Source organism: Elephantulus edwardii, unplaced genomic scaffold, assembly GCF_000299155.1.
Source record: "Elephantulus edwardii isolate Elephantulus edwardi_28Jun2011 unplaced genomic scaffold, EleEdw1.0 scaffold00101, whole genome shotgun sequence".
In the NCBI taxonomy this organism is placed as follows: domain Eukaryota; kingdom Metazoa; phylum Chordata; class Mammalia; order Macroscelidea; family Macroscelididae; genus Elephantulus; species Elephantulus edwardii.
The window spans coordinates 695,734-703,717 of record NW_006399851.1 but is presented as its reverse complement, the minus strand read 5'-3'; positions in this window follow the sequence as shown (position 1 = coordinate 703,717).

Genomic DNA, 7,984 nt, shown 5'->3' with positions numbered 1-7,984 from the left:
CCCCCCCCGCACCTCCCCAAACCCCACCCCCTAGCCCCAAATATAATCCACTCTACAACCCTCATTGCAAACTCATCCTTTTTAAATAAGACTTTCACTACTTTGATGCCGTCATCATCCACAAGGACTGAATGTGGAAATAGGGAAAAAAACCACCAAACCAGATGCCAGGAGGCAGAGCAAGATGGACAGGAGGACATACTGCTTAGTTCTCTGAGGTCGCAATCTCTGATCACTGTGTGGGATCAAAGCCACCAGCTCATTTACTTGCTCTGTCGGAATGTAGCCAGTCCCTTGACAAGTGAGGCAGGTGATACTATCTCGCCCTGTGAACTCCACATATGGAAACTGAGCTATGGCTTCTTCCTGCGCCGGATCGGCCCACAGATCATCCCTGTCATCTTCTTGCTTTCACCTGAAGGCAGGGGGGCGAGCAGAGGCAGAAAGATGGGACCCCATGGCTGTGATGTGTCATGTCCTGCCGACTCGGTGCTCCAACTGGGTCCTAGACCGTGCGCACGCGCTGAAAGGCCAAGAAGGCAAAATTCTACACTACTGTGCAATAGACAACTTCATGATAGATGGAGAAAAAATTTAAATTGTCAATAATTTTATCTTCCCTAGATCCACAATTAATACTCTTGGTATCAGCAGTCAGGAGATCAGTAGATGTCTTGCACTGGGTTAAGTCTGCTGCAAAGTATCTCTCCAAAATACTAAAGAGCAATAATGTCAATTTTAAGACTAAGACGTGCCTGATTCAAGTATGGTTTTGTTGTTTTGTTTTTCAATGTTGTTGTTATATGCCATCGAGTCACTTACTGGCTGTATATCTGAGAGCTTGACAATGAATAAAGATGACAAAAGAAGAATTGTTGTCTCTGAGTTTTGGCACTGGGGAAGAGTGCCGAATAACCCTTGGGTTGCCAAAAGGACAAATAAAAGAGAACTCAAATCAAAGAGAGGGAGATATTTAGCACTAGCAGAATTAAAAAGTTGCACTGAATCATGAATGGTGCTTTCATTTTTAAGACGCAGAGCACCATTACATGGTCATTTTGGACAAAAGACTATGATTCTGATATATGAACAATTATAAATTTTAAGTTATATATAATTGCTTCAGGTGTTCCTGCAACATGGCTTCTTGATGCTCAGAGTTATAATTCAAAGAAATAATTCATTAGAGACAACTCCAGTAAAGCCATGCAAAACCACAGAGTGAATTGCCTCTATAAAGGAGCTCCTAGTAGAATGAAGAATGGACAAACTCCTCTTGTTTGATTTACTGTCTCTAAAAACCTTTTGGATGGCCAACAATGGTTCAGACTCAAAGGTACACAACAACGACAACAAAAAATAGGAAGCTCCTCTACTAAGGAGTTCTGGTGGTCTAGCCTCTAAAGAGTTGTATTGCTAGCTCACTTCTCTCAGATCCCCCAAAGGCTCCCATTAGGAAGAATGATTGACAATCTTATTCCAAGAATTTATATCTTCAGAAATCCAATGGAGAGGTCAGCTATGTATCAGTTCTAACTCAAGAGCAATGAATTGAGTTTTGAGGTGAGGTTCCTCTGTAAGGTATAATAAGAATCCTGATGTACTTTCAGTGAGAGCAAAGTGGTTTAATGGTGGTGTCTGGCCCTATATCAATAATGAAATTAAGAGGCAATATGATTTGTAAATTTTCCCTCAAAATAAAAAGAAAACGGAAATAGAATTAGTGACACAGATCTCTGCTATAGACCTCCGCCTTCAATAAGCCAAGTAGTTCAGATTTAAACTCTAATACAGCATCTTCATTCTATTTTAATTTCCATGTTGATGAAACAAATTAATATAACTCAAAATTTAAAATATCTCTAGCCTATGCGCCATTCTTCAAATTAGGGAACTCTGGTTGGTCTAAACCATAAGGTCGTGTGCGGCTAACCAAAAGGTTGTACTTCTTTTCAAAGTGAAGCTTGAATCCACCAGCTAGGAGGAATAAAAATAAACAATCTCTTCCCATATGACATACACTGTCTGAAACTCAATGGAGAGTCAGCTATGTTTCATTTTTATCTAGATAGCAGTGGGTTTTAAGAAGCTAGACATATTTCTTTAGAGCACATATCTGTTATTAATTTCTATCTTCCACAAACTATTATTCATACATGGGGGGGTGTAAATAAAAAACCCTGACTTAATCAATAACAAGGAATTCCATAGAAACCATGAGAACTGTAGGGATTTAGGAAAAGGTGAGTGTTGGTGGTGGTGTTTTTGTTAGGTGCTGTCAAGCACTGCTCAGAGCGACTCTATGAACAGCAGATCTGAACATTGCCCTCTGATGGCATCCTTACCACCACCATCTCTGTAAGTAGATGATGTAGAAAAATTAAGAGGACAAAAGATAAGTAAGGCCACTCCTAGAAATGAAAATAGGTTGTTTCATAAGTTTTGATGTAGAATTTTGAAAGGAAAATCTAGAATCCATTGACTTTTTTTGTTAGTGTTCAGGTTTATTCCTTTAGTCAATGAATTAAAAAAAAAACAACAAAACCAAAACCCCAAAACTTTAATTTGGCAAAAAATACTTGCAGAAATACAAATTCAGGGTCATGTTTATAATATATAAATCTAAAAAGTCACTGTGGCTTGTCTAGGACAAAATGTTGCCACTGTTTTTATGAGTCATTAAGTCAATTCCACTCAGAACAAAATAGAACTATAGAACAGAGTAGAACTGCATAGGTTTTCAAAGGCACATAACAAGTTTCACTATGAACCCAAAGTCTATGCTATTCTAGTGGTTAGAATTGAACAGCAATGCTTAGGAGATGAAGGGCTGCCTCATCCATTGTTATTTACAGCTTCATAAAACCAGTAGCTCACTTTAAGTCAGAACTGCCTTGATGGCAGTAGGTGAAATCTATAACAGTAGGACATCGGATCTCTACTTTTTTTCCCCTCAGGGAGCGCCAAGAACAAATATATCCATGTTATTTTATGAACTGACACCATCTCTGATAAATACTGAGTTCCAATTGAAAAGAAATCCTGTTTTTAATATGCTGCCTCCTGTAGCAACATTTTTAGCTACTTGAAACAATTGGAGGCTCACGTGTGAAGCACTTGGATTCTAGGGGATAGGTTCTCTTGTTTTAGTTGTAAGTCAGGTGTAAACTGTTCTGTGGGTTTTTAATGGTTTTTTTGTTTCTTTCACAATCATGTGTTACCTGGTTGGATTTACTGGCTTTAGCTAACAAGCAGCTGTGGTCTAGAAGCCTCTTGTTTAAGTCAATCAGCACATGGTGGGCTGGCCTTAGTATTTAAAAGTCAGTTTGGCCCTAAGGCCTGGAGTTAATTGTGCCTGGGAAGAACATTCTCCTAAGTGGGATAACACTGATCTGTCAATTTGCTACACTGAGGTAACTTGGGGTTGCTGTGATACTGATTGTTGTGGTACTGGTGTGTCAAAAATAATAACCATTACACATGGTGGATAGGGTTTGCTGGAGCTCCCATATTAGGACAGTCTTGAAAGTGGGATTGACATCCACTTCCTAACAAACATGCCTTTGGAAAATCCATGAACATTAGAGAAACAATGATAGTTACAGAACAGGGTTCAGATCTTTTGTTTATAGGGTTGTTTTGAGTCATGCTCTACTCGATGGCATTTAACAACAACAAAAACATTGTGGCAAACGGAGTAATTCCAAGTTTCTTTTTCAAACTCCAAGCTCTTTGGTGAAGAATGTGTAATAAAGCAATCTTTCACAAATCTTGTAGTGACTTTGATTACTGGTTATGGATAGCAATTATATAAATTTGACAAAACTCATCCTTTTGGTTAGAGTTATTTTAAAACCATTTAGTCTTTGTTTCACAGAGAGCACTTTGTATAATCGGGTTGTTCTTCCTTGTAAAATTGTTTGTCCTCTAACAAAGAATGGAGGGAATTGAATTACTTCCAAAAATTATTAAATCTTAGGAAGTATTTTACAAAATGCCATTCGTTACTTAATAAAGGCCAAGCTCTTTATTTTTTATGAGTTTTCCTTCATTTGATGTAGCCATAGTGTTTGTAATGCGTCTCTACAACCATCAGTCTTCTAGAGTCATTTTTAGCTGAGCAAGCCCCAAAGCATCGTCCATTCTGCTCAGATCTGATCAGCATCTTTATAGCTTATCAGCCTTGGGGTTCAATTTTGTTTGGGATGTTTTTATAAATGAGCACAATCACTGGTGAATCTGTTTCTTCCAGATTGCAAAGAGAAAAATCATGGGAGGAACTTGAGTAGATTAGAGTGTCATTGAGAATAAAGTACAGGCACAAATGCACCTAAAAAGTAGTCTCAGGAATGTTTTGGTTTTGTTGTGAGTTTTTTGTTTGTTTTTTGTTAGTTGTACATTTTCTGTTTTATTTCAGTAAAATTAGATGATTGTTTTAGTTAGTATTGTTTCAAAATTATGCTCTAACCCCAGGCTAGAAGTTTGATCAATGAGTTAACTAATAAAATCAATTTGTTCCAAAGTAGGTAGAGGATTGTGATTTTTTTATCTTTAAAAAAAAATAAGAAATGTACAGAAAAGAGTTACAATATATAGAAGGTTGAAGAATTACTTTAGATCTTTCTTCTTCTGAGCAAAAGTATGATGCATTTTGTATCTCTGAGTAGCTCAATTCAGTATAGTTGTTCTCTAATCCAAGGTAGCAGAAGTAGAGAGAAAATTTAGTTGCATTGATGGCATCATCAGGAGCATTAGTGATATAGTGCATAATGTGATATGTTGCTAACCTTAAAGTCAAGGTTTCAATTCATCAGCCTTTCTGAGAAAGGAAGATGGGCAATATCCTCCCCAAAACATTTATAGCCTCAGATGTCCCTTGGAAGGTCACTGTAAGTCAGAATCAAAACCAGTGGGGCTTTTATTGTTGTTATTTCTTTTGAATTTGATTAATTTTGCATAAAATTTCTCCAGAATAGGATTTAATGTAAAATTTACTTTACTAGGTGTTTTTGGGGTTTTGTTTTGTTAAGTCAGGAGAATAGTTAAAACACATGATTTATATAATTTTATTACTTTGGCAAATTTATGAAAATCTTTAACTATGTTTAAAGTAGATAAAGTAAAATCACACATTCATTACTATTTTAATGGAAAAGTAAAATTGGAAAAGATCAGGCCATAAAATATTGAAGAGAATATTTGTTATTTGTTAAGCTTCCTGGAAAAATATGGGAGTCTCTGTGTAGTGTGAACTGAGGACGTAAACACATGCCAGCTAATTGAAAAGATTGAGAGTACTCAGAGTCACCTTGGAAAAAAGATAATCTAATTATAAAATCAGCCATTAAAAATACTATGGTGGATATTTCTACTCAACTACCTTTGAGGTTACCAATTGACAGTGGAGTGAGTTTAACTATTTGCACATCCCAGAGATGGAAAAAAGGCTCACCAAAAACCATAGTGAAACTTCTCAGCATTATAACACACAAAAGTTATGATCATTTTTGTATCAAATCTACAAGAATCAAAATTTGACCTTGACTGTTCATACCATGGATAGGGATTCTAAAAGTTTTTCTAAGCTTTTCTCTAATGAAGTTTATAGTCTTTGGATTTACTCCTAGCTTCTTGAGTTCATTTTTGTGTAAGGTATGAGGGGTGGGTCTTGCTTGAGTTTTCTACAGATGGTTTTCCAATTTTGCCAACACCATTTGTTTAAAGGCTATAATTTCCCCACTGAACTGATTTCAGAACTCATGAAGCAGTACACAACCCTGCAGGACATTATGCTGAATGAAGTATCTCAGTCACAAAAGAACAAATATTGCATAGACCACAGTTATAAAACAGGTCTGACATGAGGGTTTGGGAGGAGAATAGGTAAGAGTGAATGGATAATAAACATTACACTGGAACAGATGAAGGAAGAAACCCTTTAAAAGGAATATTAATTAGACATTATATGTATGACAACTGCCCTGAATAAGAGATACATTGCAAAGAGGACTGGTGGGAGGGAAGTAGATAATTGTAAAACAATGAATGAATATTTTAAAAAAAACAAGTTAACTAGGGGAGGGAGAATAGAGAGAGAGGGAGAGGGGATTAAAATGTGCAGCAATGAATGAATAAAAATCTAACTTTTCTGTAAACTTTTGTTAAAATAAAAATTAAAAAATTTTTGTTTAAAAAAAAAGAAAGTGAAAAAATATTGACCTTGAAACTATTGCACTTGGATTTAAAAAATCACCTCATCAGGAACAAGTTTGAGGCTTGTAACACTAATGAACAAAGACAAGCTAAGCTTTGGGAGGAAATCAAGAGTATCATTCATGAAGAAAGCAAGATACCATTGTAAACACAGAGGAGGAAGAAAAGACCAAGATGGATGTCAGTAGAGACCCTGATTATTACACTAGGGCACTGAGAAGCCAAAGCAGAAAAAAGGAATCAGGAAGTTAAGGAGCTAAAGAAAGGATTTCAAAGGGCAGCAAAGTATTTTAATGAAATATACAATGAGCTACAGTTAGAAAACCAAAAATGGCCGGATTTGCTCAGCATTTCTTAAGCTTACAAAAGTGCATGAAAAATTTAAGCTCCAATTTGTAATACTTAAGGATGCTATGAGCAAGATATTGAATGATCCAGGAAGCATTAAAAGAAGATAGAAGGAGTACACAAATTTGCTATACTAAAAAGAGTTGGGTGACAGAGAAGAATGTCAGGAAACAGCATATGATCAAGAGGCAATGATGATGAAGGAGGAAGTTAGGCTGCTCTGTAGGAGTTGGCAAAGAATAAGGCCCCAGAAATTGATGGAATACCAGTTTGGAAATTTCAACAGACATGCTCTGGACATGCTCCCAAGAAATCTGAAGGACAACTGTCTGTCCAACTAACTGGAAGAAAACCATGTTTATTCCCATTTCAAAATATAGTGACCTGATAGAGTGTGGAAATTATAGAACAATATCACTTAAATTACAGGTAAGCAAAATCCTGCTGAAGATTATCCAAAAATGACTGATAATAGTGCATCAACAAAAAACTACCAAGGATACAGGGTGGATGTAGAAGACACCATGGTACCGGAGACATTACTGCCAACGTCAGATGGATCTTGGCTGAAACCAAAGGTTACTAGAAATGACCTCATGTATTCCTTTGACTATGGAAAGGCATTTGACTGTGTGAATCACAAGAAGTTGTGGCTAACCTTGAGAAGAATGGGAATCCCAGACCACTCGATTGTGCTCATGTAAAACCTGTACGTAGGTAAAGAAGCAGTCATCAAAACAGAGCAAGGAAATAATGCATGGTTCAATGTTCAAAATTAGGAAAGGAGTGCATCAGAGATACATCTTATTTCCATTCTATCTATCTATCATCTATCTATCTATCTATCTATCATCTATATATATCTATATATCATCTATATATCTATCTCTATCTCTCTATCTCTATCTCTATCTATCTATATCATCTATCTATCTCTCTCTATCTCTATCTATTTACATACATATATGTACATATATAAATTTTTATACACACACAGAATGGATTATTCAGAAGGTTGAATTTTATTAGGCGGAATAAGGCATCAGGACTGGAAGAAGATGCACCAACGACCTGTGAGATTACCACAATGAGAAAACGAGGAAAGTTTAGCAGAAAAACAAGTAATAAATGTTGGAGAAAATGTGGAAAGGTATGAACTCTCATACACTGTTGGTGAAATTGTAAAATAGTACAACCACTTTGGAAGGAAGTTTGATGTTTGCTAAAAAAATTGAACATAATTCTCATTCTTTTCAGAGTATATTCCAAGTGGTAGAATAGCTGAGTCATGGAATTTCTATGTTCAGGTTTTGTTGTTGTTGTTTCTTTTTAATTTAGGTTGTTTATTTTTCATTCCAATGAACATCTACAGAGATTTTGGGATTCCATTCATTCATTGTTGCACCCTTCTCCCCACACAAAC